The sequence below is a fragment of the Gallinula chloropus genome (assembly GCF_964237585.1).
Source record: "Gallinula chloropus genome assembly, chromosome: 7".
NCBI lineage: Eukaryota > Metazoa > Chordata > Aves > Gruiformes > Rallidae > Gallinula > Gallinula chloropus.
In genome coordinates, this window is record NC_140092.1 from 1,340,874 (window position 1) to 1,361,731 (window position 20,858).

Consider the following 20,858-nt stretch of genomic DNA (forward strand, 5'->3'; position numbering starts at 1 on the left):
AGAATCAGCTGTTTTTTCATTATTTGTTTTATTTTATTACTTTTTCTTAGTTTAATGATAACCTGGTTTATGGTTTATAATTAGTTTTTTAAAAAAATTGCCTGTAAACTTGGCATTGGAAGCATTATAAACTAGCCAAGGCTGTAAAGAGTGCTAAGACTATTGATTTAATAATGGATTAAGTGGTATCAATTGTAGTCAAAATATACTCTTCCTTGTTGTCTAGGGACAGCTCCAAAAGAAGAAAAAAGCAAGCCAAAAGCAGTACATGGCAAGGGTAAGGGTCAGAAAATCTCTCACTGGTCCATTTCAGTGTGGTGCTGAGCACCTTTCCCTCCTACCACCGTCAAGTGGTGCAGAGCCTCCCATCACCTAATGGAAAACACTTTTCAGGCCACCTTGCAGGGCTGGGTTGCTGGGTGTGATTGTCCAGTGTGGGACAGTACATTAAATATCACCAATGTCTTCAGCTGTGACGGGGAATCCATCCACTGGTCTGCCCACACGTTCTTGCTTCCACTGATTTCCTGCCCTACAAAGCCAACTTCATTACCCACAGCTATAAAATGCCTGTTCCCTGGCAGTCTGCAGACTACACATTTCTGGACCAAAGCCTACAGCTTGGATAGGTCAGGAATTTGCATTTGAAGCTTGCTGTCAGGTGTTGAGAAGCCTTTGCAGCCCCTGGCAAGTAGAGGCAGAGGGACTGGATGTTCAATGTGTCCTTCTGAGATACATGCTCAGTGCAAGTTTTCCTGCAGGTGCAGGACAAGGGATGTGATGGTTTTGTGGTCCTTTTTATTACTACATACTGATGTTCTCAGATAAAAGAGAAATCGGATTCCTCTCCCGTGGACTCTCAATAGGCAGTAGGAAGCACCAGGAGAAAGCACTGTTATATTAACAGACAGAAGCCTGGTACCTGATTCACAGAAGCAGGTAGGAGAAGCACAAATAACCCACATGGCAGAGAAGCATTTATGGGATGGAAGACAGGAATGGTGCAGAGGGAATGAGGATATAAAAAAAGTTATAATTATCCTTCTAAAAGAAATGTGTCAGCACTTTATCCTAAAAATAGTTAAGCACAATTATATCCAATAGAAACTGTTGTTAGTTGTCCCAAGTTACTGCAGGTTTACAAAGAGATGAATCTACAGATTTTGTGTTTATTAAGCTACTGTCCACAGTGCAGCAAGTTTGGAAATTCCTGACTAACAGCAGCTTCACAAGATGTCAAAATGACCTTGCCATGTCTGCCTACTTATTTGTTCTTCCACTTTGAAAAAGCCACTTCACTAGAGAGATGCTTATTGTTTTTATACATAGTCAATGTGCTTTTACCATCCAGAGCACAGTCTAAAGCACTTTCATGGCATCCCTTCGTGTCAGGCTCCACAGAATTCCTGTAATGGATTTCAGCCCTGATCCCCTCACTTCCCTGGTGTTGTGACAGCCTGTGGGCTTGTGTTTTGTGACAGGAATTCAGACAGGGTGAAATTTACTTCCTCAACACTGAAAACATTTGATTCCCAGCATGTTTCTTTACCTGCAAATTCAGAATCTACTTGTCAGTGCATATTGAGCAAACAGAGTCCAAATAAAACAGGAAAACCCCCAACATACTAAGCCAAAAGCCACCTGAAGACTTGATGCATTGTGTGGAGGATTTAACCAGAGTTTCCACGGAGCACGAGTCTCAAAGGAAGACTGTGAGAGAAAGCTGCTACCTGAGCCAATGCAACAGGCAAGCTAATTGGGGAGGGTGAAAGACCCTTCCCACTTTCTCAAATAACTAAATTGAATTTTTCTTTTAGCATTTGTTCACTACCCATTGACTCCTGGAAAGGCCTCGTGTCTTCATCTCTGAGAAAAAAAACCCCAAAACGACTTTAAATTGCTGTCCTGTGACTGAAAACACGTGTTTTCCACCTTTTCTTCTTCCTGACATCTTACTTGTCACACAGAGCAGTATTTTTCAAAGTTGTGTTCATGTTCTGAACGCTGACTTCAGACTTTCACCAACACCACCTTAACAGGGCACAGTTATCCCTGAAACAGGATGAGAATGGATAAGATCTCTCAGCAGGCTGAGGCAGCTCACCTAACCTTCCAGTGTATCTATAATTCAACACACTGCAAGATAAGATGGATTTTGACAAATAAAGATAAATAATGCATGCTTCCAGGGAAAAAAGAAAAGTCTATGGAACAAAACATCAGAATGCTTATGAAAAAATTAACCAAAGGAAAAAAGTGGATTGTTCACCGAATATAAGGATATATTGAATAATAATGTTAAGCTCAGAATCCTTAAAATTATCTTTCCATAGCCCAGAAATTGTGATAGCCCTTGCTGTACATCAAAAAAATCTATGTTAGCAATGGCAAAAAAAATGTTGTGTTGGGTAAAAATTTACTTCATGACCCTAGCTGGGGCAAAATTCAGCCTGAAATGCCTGCCAGAGAACCTTTTGCACTCTTCCAGCATGTTTCTGACTGCTGAAAGTGCTAAATTCTTACCATCAACCATCAAATTAATTCCCCATAAACACCAGAAATAGATGCATTATCTTTAAAAAAAAGCCAAAAAACAACAACCCATTGAGTGTTCAGAATTGAAACTATTACTGATATGTAAGAAATCGGGCTTATTCAGCCTTTGTGCAACACTTTGACTACTATTATACCTGTTTTCTTTCAAACATCAGTTGCATAGTCTATTACTTAGTATTGTAGAATATTATTGCAGATGTACACAGGAGAGAAAGTAGCACCTGGTACCTAATCCATGTAGATTATATTCTAACTGGACATGGGAATATTTCAAGGGTGTCAGTAAAGGTTTTCAGATATAGGAATACTTTTCATATTTAGTTTCCTGAATAAAAGTAAACTAGTGGTTAAGATTTGTATGGGGACAAACTGGAAGGGCCTCATTTCAAGCAAGAAGTATAAGGATAAAATAAAAGGCTTTATGCATGAAGACTGATGAACTTGACTGGAAATCTATAAATTAAAAAAAAAAGACATAACTAAGGAAGAAATACAACAGGAAACATGTATTTCAGGTGGGAGGGTGAAAGCTAACAGGCTATGGATGTGAGGAAGCAACGTAAGCCTAAACAAAAAGAGCACCTCAGGAGGAAAATCATCTGCAACAATACCAAAGGGAGCTGTGAAGCTCCTTGTCACAGCAGAACTCTCATGATTAAAATTTGGTCTTTGTTCAAGAGGAGAACTTACAAATTCATTGAAGAAAAATGCACTAATATGTCTTAAGGAACAAAAAAAGACAAGGCAATGGAGATCACTGGAAGTGGAGAGTAGAACGGCAGCAATATCGCTGCAGGTCTGCCTTGCTCTGTATGATTTTCTGCTGTGAGTGGAAAGGACCTTGCAAATGTGAGCACTAAACCTGGATTTAATCTGAAAGGCAGAAGGGGCAATTCTGGGCATGATATCACCCAGACAGAGCATTTTGGATGGATCTGAAGTCAGCGCCCTCATGAAGGTGTTTTAGCCAATCCCTGGAGATCAGGAAGGTGTCAACAGGGACAAGCCAAAGCACTTACAAGGGAAGGAAGAAGTGGGTTTTGAAGATGGTAAACCTTAGTGAGGACTGAGGAGAGCCTGAATACAACAGACATTTTTAGACACTACATTTGCATGTGCAATGAGTAAATGGCTGTGACAGACACTCCCCATGGCAGCAAACTCCAGGAAACAAAACAGGGCTCCTATGTGCATAATAAACACAGTGAGTGTCAGAGAGCTGGAAGACACATGAAAGGGATTGGGCTTCACAGCGGGTTTTTTCTCTGTTACAGACCAGATGATTAAAACCAACCCCATTTTAGTGAGGTACAATGCCAATGTGCATTGCAGAATCAGCTCTAGACTGCATTCAAATGACAATGGTTAGGGAGATAAGTATTCCCTGTGCTGCTCTATGAAGACAGGCATTTATGCTTACAGACATCTTATCCAAAAGGAGACTGAACTGAGGAAGAATCAGCCAGTGACCAACTCCTCCAATTTTGTGTCCAAGCTACCTGTGTGCTGGTGGCTGGATCTGTGCAATGAAGTGCAACCGTCTGTTCCTTCCCTCTGGCCACTGTGAATTATTAATTGCTGTTTACCTCTGGATTTGTCATTCCTTGGAGGATTTCATTAAAGAAAGTGACACAATGAGAACGAATACTTGAGATACCAAGTCGTCCTCTTCCAGGCCTGTTATTCAGACACATCTGTTCACACAGTAATGTCATTTCAAAGGCATTAAGTCTTGTATCAGAACAGCTTTACAGCTATGAACCTCTATGAAAACAGCAATTCACAGGTGTGCCACAGAATGATTAAGTCATAAAGAATGTACACTCTTAGGGGCAATTTTCAAAAGAGCATGAAAAAAAATGAGTGACCAGGCATTTGAAAAGAGTTCAACACCTCAATCCTTTTGATAATACATTGGTATCTAAGGGAAAATTTAGACACTACTTAAGTTTTAAAACCCCACTTTTCTTTAGGTTTGAAAGCTGAGCTCCTGAAAAATTTGACTCTGTTCATAAACTCAGGTCCATTGTATGCATATCTCTCTTCATGTTGCAAAAACATGATTTAATATTCCAGAAGAAATAGTCTTCCACCACATGTTATTTTCCAGGGTTGAATTCATGTTTATTTGTACCTCCATAAGATTAACATGATGTAACAGCACAGAGTGCAGGAATAATGAAATGCTGTTTACTTGCCAAGCCATTACAGAAAAAAAATCTATTGCCATCTAAGAAGTAAATACAAATTCACATAAAGTTTTCCCCAATGTAACAGCAAAATAAAACAGAATGATTCCAGGTTTTAAAAAGAAAATTTAAAACACCTTATTGCAAGAATGACAATAAACTGGAGTGGTTAATCTCTGATTTACGCTTGACTGATGATACATTTCAGGGCACTAATTTCATTGTCATAGACAAAACAGAAAATGCCAGTTGCTATGTTCACTGGGAAAACATTTCTCAAGAAAATTAATTAGAAATGCAGCCAGAAAACCTCACTTCCTTGAGACCCTTAGAACAATTCTGTAAGGCAGAGGATCACTGTTTCCTTTAGAATCCCGTGCCCCAGCAATACAGTTTTTTCACTGCAATGCTGAGGTTGTGTAAATGGCCACATAACTCTCAGTGTGTAAATAATCCAAGCTCCACAGTAGATTCATAACATCACAGCATATTTTTTTTTGTAGTTTGGCAAGAATTTGCCTTCTCAAGGACCCAGGTGATAGTTACTAATTGAACCTTACTCGCTGCCCAGAATTTTAGACAGGCTTACATCTGACCTCTTCTTAGAGATGGTTGTCTCATCTCCAGCTTGGGCTAAGAAGTAATGATTGACACAGATGGTATTGGTATCAGATCTCCTTCCCTGCTGTATGAGCATCATATCTTTCAACAGTGTTACCTCACATTCCTCAAACTTCATTGTTTTCCACCTTTTGGAATTTTGCCCAAATTAGAAAATATCAGCTGAACACAAATCAGAACAGCAACTCATCTTTCCACTCCTCCCTAACAGCCTCAGGGCTCCAGGTCAGCCTGGTGAAGCTGTCAGCAAGCATAGCCCATGTCTGGGGGTGCAGGTTAGTGGGCAGCCATATGATGCCACCACACTGGGACACAACCACCACTAATTCTCCTTCCTGACGCAGTGAACCCTTTTCCCTGCCTGCAACACTATTTTTCAAAGGACACCAATGCAAAGGACTGCAGAAAACCAGCTCCTGCTTTTGAAATGAAAAGCAGACCCAAAATTCCCACTTCCCCTAGAAAGCTTTCTTCTTTGTTTATTTGTGTTTTGTAAAGAGAAAATGATGCAGAATCATGGACACATTAAGGCTGGAAAGATCTCCAGGGATCTAGTTCATTTCCTTCTCAAAGCTGAGTTGGCCTCCAACTTTCAGCAGTGTAGGGCCATACTAACTGCCCCAACTCTTTCCTGAATAATTTGGCAGTGCCTCTGCTGTCACTAAGGATTTAGGAATGCACAACAATGGACCTGGGAGAAGTCTTCATGGTCAGTAGATCCAGGTCCTCACCCCTGCAGAACGTGACTGCATAACCAGCTTCAGAAGTGCCTCAGGCTCTGCTTGGAATCCAGGGTGGTTCCTGCCTTCAGTATTTCTGCTGGAGAGTCACTCCAGAGTCACACCTTCTTTTAATATTCATCATTAATGCAATCATGGATCACAGCTACCCATTAGTACCTACATTGCCTTCAGCTTAAATAGCTTTTCCTTTGCACAGCTTCCATTTACTGCTTGTACAGGCTGCTTATCCCTTCTTAATGCATTCATAGAAGACAATAATATCCTCTCTCAATCTTTATATAAGTGAGGGCCTTGGGCCATAAAATAGTTTTGCACTACCTTTGCAATTAAGCTGTACTTAAATACCAGCTAAAGGTCTCTGTCTGAAGAATGGTCTAAATGAACACAGTACCAACCATGGGGGTTGGCAGTGAGGTCATTACAGTCACAACCTTAAAGGAAAGACATTGAGATGAACAGACCCTTGGCTGGTGGTGTGACCTTTGGCTGCAAGAAGAGGCTTGTGCTTTGCTGTAACAACACAACTCCAGGCAGGGCTGGGAGGCTTCAGTAGTGCTGGCTGCAGAGGCAGAACTGGAGGAATATCTGCATGAGGCACGTTTGAAATTGCCTCTAAAATGAAACTGTTCCCAGAAGCCGTATGAACACCTCTGTGTTGTTTTATAATGGCCTCTGTTTGCATTCACCTTCAATCCAGTGTGGATGAAGCTGGAATGCAGCATTTCTCTAGACCATAGCACAGGTCTAATGGTGTTACTGGGCGCACTGGTTCACGGCCACCACATAAAAAAGCCACGTAGAGGAACCTCCTTTATGAGAAGTTCTGATACAATTCGCAGCAGGGGCCTGACCAAAGGTAAGCACATTCACCACTCAAGCACAGAGGAAATCAAATGATGCACCATGAAAGAACAAGTGACTTGCAGTGTTTGCAGGTTTAACCGTGCAGGAGTTTTCATGGGCTGAAAGGCGTCGAAGGAACTGCTTAAGAATTTCAGATGTTGAGACATACGAGGCAAGTAAGATGAAAAAAATAACAAACCCATAGAATTTTAATAAACTGGGGAATGCAGCAGTGCCTTTTGATTACAAAACATATAATAAAGGGGTATAATGTATTGATTATGGTGAAGGAACAAAAACATTGTTTAAGATTAAACATTTTCCTTTGTTACAAAGTGCTGGAACTAAAAAGAATGTCAGAAAGGCTGTTATTTAGATTCACATTTACCTTGGAGACATCAATTGCCAAAACTGACCTCTGAAGTGACCCAAATATGCCACAATCACCTCTCAGGTTTATGGTCTACAGTTTCTGAACAAGAGTGCCATGGAAGACGAGCCACTGAGCAAAGACACAAAGTACCCAATATTAATTGCTCACTTCAGAGAAAACCCACCAGGGATCTGAAACCTACTTCTAGCTGTAGCTGGCTCTAAAAATCAGGGATTATAAGCATCTTCCCTACATGTTTCCAAACCTACTCTAAGGTTAATACAGGAAGCTGTGGACCAGACTCTCTACTAAGTATCCTGATGGGGATTGACTTTTTGACTCTGTGTGTGTGTGCAAGAACTAAGATGAACAAGTCTGTAACTAATGAATAAAAGCAATCAATCAGAGCCAGGAAAGGAGGACATTAACACAAAAAGAACCATCATGGGAAGGGCAGAAGAAATTTTTCATTTTCAATTTAATCTGGGGACTATGTTGGAAATGAATGCTTCATTTATCCCTTATGTAACGTTTTTTTATCAGCAAAGTGAAGGCAACACCCAAATGGGGAAAAAAAAAAAGAAAGTGTTTGCAGTTTGTGCAATGTAAATCAAGAGGAACAAATTCATTTTCAGTTTTCCTATTTACTGAGGTTCTCACTAAAACACAGAATTGAGAGTTTCTTTCTTCAAGGCACAGAAAAGCATCCTGTCGGCTAGAACTGGCTGAAGCATTTGAAGAACTAGTGATGCTTATAAGAGTCCAGGAGTAATAGCTATAGCACTGAATCACTTTATAAAGCTAAAGATCATGCCCATCTTTAAAAAGCGTAATGGAGAAAGTATTGATTAGCCAACTACTTTTTAGCATGAAAATGAGGAACATATAACACAGAATTGTTAAATATAATTTTTTTTTTTACTCTACCCCAAAAAATTACTCGTATAACAGGATCATCTGTCTTTGTGTACAGAAAGACAAAGGGGGTATCACACATCTAGGTTTTGGTTAGCCTATTGACTTTGCCTTAGGACAGACTCCCTGTGATCTAAATGAAAACCCTAAAAAAGACTTTGGCTACTCATTTCCAGAGAATAATTCATTGGATTCACTGACAAAATGGAAAGACTTGTCAAGTAGGGTTCTCCAAAAGTCTGTTCAATATTTCAGTTCATAATCTGGATGATGGATGGTCAGTATGCCTCTTAAAAGTGCAGATAATACAAAGCTAGCAATGACTGTGCACAGGCTCTGGGATGGGATAACAACTTCCTAAGATCCTGACAAGTTGGAGGAATGGTCCAAAACTGGGATGAAATTCAGCATGTGTGAAATTCAGCAAGTGCAAGGTTCAAAAGATAAAGAAGAGTAATCAAGTGTGCAGGATGGGGAACAGCAGATTGTGAAGTTGTTTTGCAGAAATGTCATTCAGAAATAGAGTGCAGAAAGAGCATAATACAGAGGGAAGCAATGAGACTGATAGAAGCCTGGAAAATATTGCTCCTGGTTCCATGTGAGGAACAGTTGAACAAATCAAAGTTGTTGGAAAACTGATGGGGAATTGTAAACTGTTTGAATTCAAAAAGGCTCTTTAAAGTCTTGCAAGGCAGTTTTCAAGTCCCTTTTGCAAAAACAGAAGGTTGTGAAGTGCTCTTCATATCTACGGTAGATATGAAAATAATATTTAGATAAGACACCAGGAAAACTCAAATTACAAACTCTGATTTACAAGGAATTTCAATTCACTGCTTGTGGTAGTAACAGAGTTTCCACTCCAGAGTGACAAACTTCTGTTAAGAATGATAAATTTATTGTTGATCCTGATTTTAGGTAGGGAACGGATTAAATGACATTTCCATGTCATTTTCAGCCTTGTTAAACACACTTTAAACTGTTAATTCTGACATCCTGGGTATTTGCTAGAAAAATTTCTAGTCTTAAAGAATATTGAGTTCTTTATTGGATCAGACGTGAATTAAGTAAAGCACCAGTCACCAGGGCAGGAACAGTGTCTGGGCCTTGTCATTCCCATATTTTGTGAGTCACAGCAAAGTTGTTGAAGTGTCAAAACCAGAGTGTAGCCTGTCAGCTGCCTCATGGTAACCACTCCAAGGAATTCTCCTGCCAGGCAGCTTATGTATTTTAAATCACGGAATCCTTTAGGTTGGAGAGGACCCTTAAGATCATTAAGTCCAACTCTAAACTTGAGAAGCGAGTTACCCCAAATTTCCTCACATTTTTCAAGAGCAAAAGCATGCAAGTAGACAAGTTCCTGACACTTTTAAAATGCACAACCTATCTTATCTCACAATAATTTATTCATGTAGCCAGACCCTTGTGTTCAGTGGAGATGCAAGGCAATGAATTCAGGACTCACACAGACTAAATAATTCATTTCACTTGTAATACCATACTGAGCTCTTTAGCATGCACCTGGACAACTATCAGAGGCTGCACAGAAATGAACAGCAGAGGCAAGGAGAAAGTCTAGCAAGCCTACATATATATGGGTCACCCTGATCAGAGGCCACAGACCCATTTGAAATATCCCTACACACTGCTATGGCACACTTAGCTGAAAACTGCACTCACATGCACTAAATCAGAAGAGGTATTTTTCCTTCTCAATAAAAATAGTGTAGTGATAAAATACTCTCTGAATGTGAGAAATACAACTTTACAAGAGGACTCAGTGGTCATAGCATGAGATGTTGCCATGTTACATCTCGGGTATATTCCTGTAAAGCTACTCTTCTAGACTTCTTTTGTCCCCCCTATTTCTCTTCCTCTTTTGACAATTCTACATTCAATCTCACTTAAACATTTTCAAATGATTTCTCTCAGTTTGTCAAATATACCATATTTGGCTTCTCTGGTGATATAGGGTGTTTTAGTATTTTTGGTTATATTTGCATACTGAATGTATTTGAAGGAACTTCAAAGCCTTATCTCGTAGGCTTATACGCTGGTAAGAATCACTCAGGTCTCAAAATTAACTCAAATAAAACAAACCCCCTCAAAAGTCTGTGGGGCTGCTTGTTGGGTAAGGCATGAAACAGTAAAAGCATCATAAAAATATTAGAGTTGTTTACCTGATATATTGCTTTCCTATAAAGTGTTCACTAGCACATATCTACCTTAAAAAAACATCTAAGAAGTTTAGTAGGTGTGTTTCCTTGTTTTATTCAAAGAGCTTTTTAACTGCAAGTAAGAGTCCTGCAGAATGATAAGGATTCAACAGAGAAATGACATTCTGCCTGGAAAGCAGCCAGGCTTTCATATGCAAATTCTCTGGTGTGTTTTGATTTTTACTTTTAAAAAGTGTATTGTTCCAGGTATGGAATGAATATTTTTGGAACCGTTGCATAACGTTTCATTTGCCCATGGTGGATTTTTCTTTGGTTGCCCGAAATACTATTGCTTCATTTTAGTCCTTCTGAAATGACAGATTCATAAATGCCCCAAGGTCTTTATACATTAACTAGTTAATATGAGATGTCACCATGATTAATGAATGAGGGCTTTTTTTTTATATAAAAGCAGCAGTACTTTCATTACTGGTGTTCATGAAAGGAGCCTGACATGACAGGGCTAAAAAGTTGCATAAGAAAAGGAAGAAAACTTTTAAATTTTGTAGGATTAAGATAAACCAGAGAAAAGGAAACATGCAAAGAAGAATGGCAAGATAAGTGGATTACAATATGAAATGTATTTGGGTTTATTCTAAAATATTAGAGAGTAATTTTTGACAGTGGGTTAAAAAATTGTTGAAGAACAGATATAAAGTTGTTTGAGGACAGGTGAACTAACCAAAAGGAAAACATGTACTTTCACCAATAATGATCATCCATGCTTATGTAAAGATGCCAAGAGAAAACAAGGAAAGAAGTGTCCATGGAGGGTGCTGTGCTAGAAGGTGCTAACAGCTGGCATCAGAAGAGTTTAAGAACAAAGATTAGAGTAAAGTATGTAAGTCTAAGACAAAAAGGCAGGTTACAAACTAAACCAGTTTCTAACTGAGAACAAGCAGTGAGCCCACCTTCTGTAGTTAGAAGCAGATGTGGACAGAAGGACTGACTGTGGAAGGCAATATGCCTGCAAAACAAAAGGTGTAGTTAAACCAGGGCTATTAAAAAGGACTTCAATGTTTCCAAGCACAGGGACCAGGGCTTCCTACTGCTGGAGGCAGAAAAAAGAGGAGCTAGCAATGTGGGCAGAGGTAGATTTAACAGAGGAGAATGGTCAGACATGCCCAGTTCCCTCCAGTTACCTGCAGGTGTAGTGCAGAAGCTCTGCTCTGTGTGATGGGTAGAAGCTGGGCTGTTTGATTTCTTCCACTCACCTGCATCACCCTCCTGACCCCTGCAGTCCACATCAAATACAGACAGAACATAAAAGAGCATGCCAAACTCTAATTTCTGTCCTGTCAACTCCCATCATAAATTGTTTTGTAACACTTTCCAGCTTAGCTCCAACCACCGAGGCAACCTAGGGATGCAGAAGAGACTGGACCATCTGACAGCTGCCCATGGAAAGGCTTCAGATCACGTGGAGACTTCTCAAAGTCGTGCTGCTGAACAAGACACACACAGGAGAGTGAGGAGTTATGAGAATGATGACCAGAATTTATAGGAACAAACTTGGGAAAGTCCAAACCCTCAGCCCTTCCCAGTTACCCACTTCTCAGAAATTGCTGGAACTGCATTTCCTTTGATACACCAAAGGAGGCTGAATCAGCCGCTGGCTGCAGCAGGCTTCTCGGAGAGGCTGCTGCAGCAGAGAGGCTGCAACAGCAAACTCCTTACAGTGGGCACTTGGGGGATGAGAATAATTCTGGGCAATTCAGCTGCTCCCCAGAAGCAGCAGAGCAACAGAGATGTTCAGGTTCCATGGAATGAAGGAAACTACCAACGATTTCAGAGAAATACTCCCAACCAACTTCAAACAACACCTCCCCCCACCCCCTTCACCCCCTTTTCTTGTATATGTGTGACAGAAGCTGCTTTTCTTCCTTTCTTTCCTTTGAGGTCTTATCCCCATATGCTACACTGGTTCTCTCTTCATTTCTCTCTGTCATCTTCCCCATCCAGGACCTGCTCCTGCAGTCTGTGCATTTTCTCCCCCTCCACCAGTGTCACCTCCTGCTCCTCGAGATCTTTGAAGCCAATACTTCAATGCCACAACATCACTATGGTGACATCACTTTGCTAGTGGCAGGGAATAAAAAAGTGCTTCGTCATCATGGGAAAAGCCAGAACTTGTCCAGCTCTGAGCTGGAATGTTTTAGTGGGACAAAAGCAGCAGCTGGCATAAAGCTCACTCTTTCTCCAGCACACCACAGCTCTCCCCTGGGATCACAAGAACAGAAAGTTAAAGCCCAGCTCAAGGATGTTTATTTACTCTTTTCAGAAGTGATTTGCATAGACGAAACATTACCAAGAAGTTAATGACATTTTGACTTCGAGATTGAAATGACTTTATTTCAAGTATGGAACAGAAGGTTTCCTAGAAATGAGAAACGAGGCATTTTAGAACGGCCCAGACCTTTTCAGGATTTCCAAAGGCATCGCAAATCATCCTGCTTCTGAAGGAAAACAAGTTGCCAAATGCCAGAATTTCCTACAAAATAGAAATTCAGTTAAATTGAGCTCTTCCTGTGGTCCTCCCTGACAGTAGCTTAGAAAACACAGGGGTATCTGGTGGTACTGGCCTAGGAAAATGACAGATTTCCCCATGTGATGGCCTTGTCTGCAAAGAAGGTATACCCTGCCTTCCTTTTCAGTTAAAAATTAAAATCATAGAAAAGGTTCTAGAACAATATTTAAAAGAGATACAGGCTATTTACATGCAGCTTAGTCACCTACATCAGAAAGAGCTGAACAAGAAGTCTGATTGCAGTGATTACTGAAACTGAAGGCCAGGAGAGAGCGAGTGAATTGCCACCTTGCTGCAGAAATAAACTCCCTAGAAACCATAATAAGCAATCATGGCTCTGTGAGAGTGCTCATTCGTCCACCTGCATAATGTATTTATGGCAGTTTTGAAAATACAGGGGACCAATTTGTACCTGCACTGCCTGAGGTGCACGACTGAGTTTTTCCCCTGGATTTCAAAAATGCATGTGTGAGTGGGAAGGCAGCTAAAGCTTTAAAAAGAAGAGCTGTGTGCCATTTTTGGATTCAGGTGTATATAGGCATGGTTCTGCTTGAAAAGATCAGCTTAAATCCCATGTTATGTGGGGTTTGACGTGTGTCTATGGAAGAAGGGTTTAACTGCTTTCTTACACGGGTGACAGGGGAGGTATGTTCAGTAGGCATCCTTCAGTGATGCTGCCTGCTGTGGTAAGGCAACGTTGATCTCAGCTCCTGACCTGGTCCACAGTTAGGTGCTCTCTCTGCTTTTTGACACTCAGAGTACTGTGGGGCCCAGCATGAGAGCAAGCCACCAGGCTCAGAAGCAGGAAAGGCCACTCTCCTTCCCTGGGTGTATCAGCAGCCCCAGGGGCTTGCTGCGACACAGCAGAACAGCAATGGGCTACCAGCACACAGGCAAGGCAACACAACTGCTTTCTGGATGCAGAGCAGGCTCACTGGATGCCTGCTGCTTCCATCCACAGCAACACCATCCTCAGGAAGCACTAGAAAGGAAATTGTGTATCTTAATGATCAGTTTTCCTTGGTAGGAGTTGATTGGAAAAGCAACTTTATGGGGAGACTTAGGAAAGAGCTAGGGTGATTTTATTTTGGGGATCAAACTCGAAATCCTGTGGTTTACAAGCCAAGATGCTGCTGTGTGGAGGAAACCCGTGGGTGCTGAGAGAGAGCTGCACCCCAGCACTGCAGTGCCAGGAAATGCACAGGTTTGTTGTCCTTGTGTCCTTCACCTAAACCAGGTGTAAAGCTCCTGCTTTAAAGCTCGTCATACTGGCTTCCCATCGGTGTGATGGTCTGCCACTTCGACACTGGGAAAGGCACTGGAAAGGCCCAGAGAGCACCCATGTCCTCCTAGGGCTTGGCTGCCAGGGCTAGTGGCCATCCTGGGGAAGCTCTGTCCTGCCCAAGCAGGGTCCTCTTTGGCTCCCAGCCCTTGCTGACCCCTCACAGTGTTACGTAAAAGGGTCTGTACCTCCCTGTAAACATATGTACTCATTTCTCCCCTTTAATGAACTGGATAGCATGCCTTGCTGTGCTGTGGAATACCTACACTGCCCACTGAGTAATGTTTGCCTTCAGACAGCTTGAAGACTCAAGCCTTACAACAGGCCATGGAAGGAAACCAAGGCAGTCCTAGTCAGACACGTGGCCAAACTTACAATGAAAAAAACAATGTTGGCTGGCAAAAGATTGTATTTCCACCTTCACCCTAGTGAAATGTCTTGTCCCAGTGGAAGGACAAGCTGAGGAACCCCAGAATAGTTCTGGCAACTTGCCTTTGTCTACTTCTCTAGAAAAACTGGGTATAAAATTATCTCACCCAGGGGGTGGCCTGTGGAGTTGGCTCCAGTGTAGATCTATTTTGTTCACTGCTGATATTTTTATACACTGAGAAATAGAAAAAAATTCTGACTAAAGCCACTCCTGTTGTTCATCCACAGGTTCTCTAATATGCATGTCTATCCTAATGAGTAGTTTACTTTTAGACATCAATTATTTCTGCTTCTTTCCCAGGAGACAGCACCTGGTGTTTGAAATGGTGTTTCTTTTCCCAGGGTCTGTCATTCTCATTTCATCTAGAGTAGCTGAAATAGTCTGTTCCCACTTCCTTCCTTCGCAGAATTTGCAGTAATAACCTGGAATTACAGTTCAACATCATATCTTTTTCAGCAGATGGCTTTCAGCAAATAAATACACACAACTTGCCAACCTTTGTCCCGAAGCACAAGAGCTATCCACACCAAATCAGAAGTTTTCATTTTCCCACCATGGTTTAGATTTTGTTCATGAACCATAGTGTGTGCTGAGATGTGAACTATCCCTTGTTCAAATTTACCTGATGTTTTTCATGTCAGGTGCAGATTTTAGGGATGGGGGGAGATGCAAGGCAGAGTGTGAATGGGTCAATCTTAACAGCACCTACTGTCTTGTGTTATGGTGTATTACGAAACACTTCTCTCTATCTCACTGCACTCTATACTAAGCATCCGTCTGCCTTTGGGAAATAGAAAAGTGGTTTAGGAGCTTTTTAGGGGTAACAGAAAATCCAAATGCCCCTAAAACACACACAAATGAACTAGGGAAGGAAGGTTTTTCTTACATCCACTACATGAGACTAATGTGTCAAGACCAAACCAAACAAAAAGTCACCCAGACCATGCAATGGTACATCTACAAGGCACCAGCTACAAGCACAGTGTAATTCAATGGCTGGCAACTGAAAGTGAAGTTCAGAAAACTTAAGGTGGAAATGGAGATATGAGATGTTCAGGTGAGGTTAATTACCTATTAAAACAACTCTGCATGGCACTGAAATCCCCCATCCCCCAACTGGCTTTTTGTTACGGTCCCTTCACACCACAAAAACATTCAGCTACCTCCTTCCCTACAGGTGTCTCTGAGTGCTTTTCTGTGCTGGTTGTCTATCACCACGGAACATGTGGGACTTTTCCTTAACAAGTCTGAGCACACTCAAGTTCATGTCCAGATTTCCTGTGTTTACCCATACCACAACCTTCTGCACATCCGCTTCCCGCGCCACTGTCCCCAGGCTCTCTTCCAGTTCCTAGGACCACCTACAAGCTCCCTCACAGCCTCCTCAGGCTGTCGTGAACACCCACTCGTTTGGCAAATTACACAATTGCCTACCTTGACAGTTATTTCTCTTCTGTTCCAGACCTGCTTCATTCCACCCCGTGCTTGTCCCTGCCGAGCAGACGGGCGGCCGAGCTGGTGAGGTTTCTCCCTCCTCCTCTCCACTTTTGCCCTTTCTGTCTCATCATCTGCGTTGTGGCTTTTCTGTTTCATAAGCTCTACCTCCAGGGAGTCTATGCTGTGTCTTTGAGAACTACAAGAGGAGTTAACTTCCAGCAAAAGGTTTTACTAGAAGACAGAGAAACCACGAACTTGGAAAGTCCTTTAATTTGATGGTAATGTGAAAAATCCTCTGGGGCTCAATCGTTCCCTTAAAATGTCGCCCAGCATTTGCCCAGAGCTAAACAAGAATGTGGATACAGCATTAATACATGAGAAAATGCAGTTTTTATTGTTTTTTATTGAAGATAAAGCTTTTATAAGATAAAGATAAAGCTTATATTGCAGATGCACTTTCACAGCATCACAGAATCACCAGGTTGGAAAAGACCTTTGAAGATCATCAAGTCCAACCATTCCCATCCTAAGCTAAACCAGATCCCTAAGTACCTCCTCTACCCCCTTTTTAAACACATCCAGGGAAGGTGACTCAACCCCCTCCCTGGGCAGCCTGTTCCAGGCCCTGACAACTCTTTCAGTAAAAATTTTTTTCCTAACATCTGATCTGACCCTGCCCTGGGGCAGCTTTGTGCCCTTTTCCCTTGTCCCATCTCCTGTCCCCTGGCTGAAGAGACCATCGCCCACCTCTCTGCACCCTCCTGGCAAGGCAGGGGAGGGGGGAGAAGGTCTCCCCTCAGCCTCCTCTTCTCCAGGCTCAACACCCCCAGCTCCCTCAGCTGCTCCTCAGAGGATTTGCCCTCCAGCCCCTTCCCCAGCCTGGTTGCCCTTCTCTGGACTCATCCAAGGACCTCCATGTCCTTCTGATGGTGAGGAGCCCAGAACTGGACCCAGTACTCAAGGTGCAGCCTCACCAGTGCCGAGTACAGGGCCACAATACCAATTCTCATCATGATATACACATCATAGGAATATTCACCTTACCACAGCACGCAGAACCTGCACTGCAGCTGCAGAGGTGTAAGTTTGTCAGGCTGGACATGATGAGAAGCCGAGTCTCAGGCTCCCCCTGAGCTGCAGAGACCTCACCACACCTCCCTTTCTTGCTGAAGAGCAGGTGCTCCCACGGGTGTGCTCTCCTGGGGAGACTGCACATGCACGGCTTTGAGAGACAAATTCCCAACTCTCCATACCTGAGTAAGATTCTCAACTGGTTTCTAACAAGCATCCATCTTCATCTCACAGGGGATGTTTTTCTTCAGAGGGCAAGACTGCCTTATTCTGGGTGACACAGCCCAGAAAACCATCTCCCAAAGCAAAAAGATCTATAAACTTGCCAGTGTTAGAGTTTCTGCTAGCTGTAAACAGGTTGGATGCCTGAGATGCTTTTTAACAAGAGTTGTTGCATTCTGGGCCAATAATTTGGAGGTGGGGGGGAAGTTTAAAGCAGCAAGTGACCTAAACATATAAGGACATGATCAAATGCAGCACACAGAGGAACATACTGGGTTTAAATGGCCCCATAATGTTCTGTAACCCTAGTACACTTAGTAGACCTGCTCTCATTTTCAGCTCAGAGCTCTCAAGTGTTGCTTCTAGTTCCCACCAGCAGGAACAAAGGGCCAAACTGCCAGAGGGAAAATGGTTCAAGGCTTCTCTGGACATATATGTCCTGCCCTCTGAGGTGTCACCTTGCATTCTGGCACAGAGAGAGGAAGAAAGCACCTCCCTGACCCGTGTAAACACCAGTCACCTTGCTCAGATCAGATACTAGACACAGAGAAGAGATCCAAGGATCAAAGACAATATTACACATAAAGCAGATTCTGTGTGAGCAGTTAATGCAGATCCCTTCAGCTGTAAAGGTGGACAGTTATGGCTGGGAGAAGTTCAGTATAACCCCCCCAGGGATCAACATTCACTGGGTAAGATCCAGCTCTGCTCTGGAAGTACCAGAGCTGAGACAGTGGCATGGTGCTCAAGATAACAGACACCCCACTGTTCCCACAGTGATACAGCATCTGGATGTGGAAACAAAACTGATGGGCTGAAATCCAGAGTCTTGTCTGGATTTAGCCAGAGCAAACTCTCACCTCTCTGCTCCATGTTCTGCTTTGGAAAATTAACCAAACCTTGATCCCACAGCAGGCAGGTCTAGAGGTATAATGTGAAGGTGAACTGTCATGGACACATGTTTTAAGAGATGTGTGAGACAGCTCTGAAGGGCCATCGGTGTCCAGCACTTTTACACAGGCAGTGTCCATAAGGAAGTGTAGAGACTCTGGGTGAATTGTTTTTGATGGAAAGAAAGCTCAGCTGCAGAACTGTGAGGACCTGGCAAAGGACACCTCTTGTCTCTACCTCCTTTTCATCTCCCAAGAAGCTAAAAACAATATTTAAGAACAGAAAGTGTCAGGAAGGCTCAACAGCTAATGCACCAGCACTCAACATTCTCTTATCCAGTGCTGGAACTTACGTCTTCCAACACCCCAAGCACAAGAGCAGTCGGCGGCCAATTCCTTCTGCATAACACTCTCCCAACACAGAAAGCCCTGTACAAAACCTGGCATTGTTAGGGAAGGTAATCGAGCTCAAGTGATTAATAAGTGATGGTAATTCAAGTGATTTTCCCCAGACCTCACAGTCAAGGTGTCAGGCAGAAGCAGCTCTGCAGCCTGGTGCTGCAGACAGGAGCAGGACAGTCCTGCAGCAGAGAGACTTCCTGGGGTGAGGGAGCCAGCAGGAAACCACGGGGCTGCACCATGAGTTCTTGTTGCCCTTGCAGAGGTTCTGCAGTTGGATCTCAGAGGGGAGGGAGAGCGTGTTTACACCCCCCTCAGACCCCTGCTAGGTTTATGCCTATCTACTGCTGTCCAGCCAGAGCGCTCTAGGACAGATGCTTCTCCCCTTTGAGTACTGTGCTGTCAGACAAGACCTTTGTCTCTTCTTCATCAGCCCTCTGCAAGAGTACAGTCTGCAGATGGGCTCCCCAAACTCTCTCTCACAGGCTGGATGGCTCCTGTGGCATGGGAGATGTCAGTACTGATTGCCTTACCAGCAAGACTAGAATAGAGGAAAGTAGAGATGATATTGAGCATGGAGGGATGAAAACAGACCAAAAGAAAAGAAAAATGCATGAAAAGTGCATTTGGAGACATTAAAGTACTGTGTGACATACCCCCACAGAGGCATCCAGGACCATGCAGGATGCTCTTGGTGAGCTCAGATCTGCACATGGCTGGCAGAATAGCCTCAGGCCCTGCAGGAGTAGGCATGCTGAGTGGGAGCTGGAGGCTAGGTGGGATAGCCCAAGGCATCACAGCTGGTCCTCAAAACCTATTTTAGGCAACTGATTCAAGCTTAAGGAGAAAGGATTTTCTTTCAAGTGTAAAAGGAACTAAAGAAATACAAGGAAAAAAGTATTCCTTCTTTCCTTACAATATCATCTGTTTGTTTATTACTGGATATAAACCATGTGTCCAAGGCTTGACCAAACTCCTGCCTGCAAATGATAGCACTCCAGTTAAAAACAAAATCAAGTGTCACAACAGGTCAACTTTTGCAAATCTAAGAATGGGTTATTTAGCAACACATAAGAAAACCTAAGATAGGGAGAGAGAGAGAGAGGGAGCTTCCTATGGATTTGGAAAGGGCAGGGACATGATAGGCCAAAAATTTGATGTGAAAGGCAAAGGCTGACCTTGGCTGTATGAAATTCCCCAGGGATAGCAGTGTGTGAAATAATCAATGAGCATAAGGAAAAATATAAGCACAGAGTACCTGGAAGTCTTCTGGAAGATCCTTTTCAGCTTGAGGCCGACAGTGGGAATTGTATCCTAGTTGGAAACATTTAATGCAGAAAAAGTCACTGAAAAGAAGCTGATAAATCTAATTAACCTTTTTTTTTTCTTCCAAAAATCAGATTAAGAGACAGTGGCAGGAATGCAATCTGCACCTACAAACACCAGTGAGGAGGGAACCCGGGACATGCCCAGGGGGAAAGACCCACTTCCCTCTGTCAGGTATTCAAGTTTCACTCCCCTGATGGCACACAGGCATTTTCTGTGCCAGCAGTTCAGCCTCTACCACACAAGCTGTGAAAGGCAGGAGGCCATCCTTGCTTTGCAGACCCTGAAGCTTTGAATGTCAATGCTATGAGAAGCCACGTTGCTGGGTTTACTTGCTACAGGTCTGCTAACTGGCTTTACCAGAGGTCTGCAGAAGCAGGTATTGATTAATGAGACAAGGCAGTAGTCAATGAAAGCAACAAATGGGTGGACTCAGGAGGACTGGCTCTTGAGAACTAATTAATGTGTGGACATGCCATATGTGCTGGTGGCACGCAGTGTCGTTCACTACCTGCTGCCACTGCTGGCACCGCACCAAGAAGGATCAGAGCATCTGTCAGTCCCCAGAACCAGCAACAGCAAACTGCAGTGCAGAGAGCTCCAAAACAAGCCTTGAACAGCAAAACTCTTTGGTAAATCCCTAGAAGAAAAAGCCTAGAAGAAATGTGGAAATAATTACATTAAAAATAAGTTGTTTAACTGTTTCCTGGGCAAAACAAACCCTGCACCTTTCCCTGTTACTCCTCTTTGACTGCTTACTCACCTCTTCTATCTAAAGCTCTTTTGATTATTTTAACTGGCTTTCCAATCATGTTTTTCTC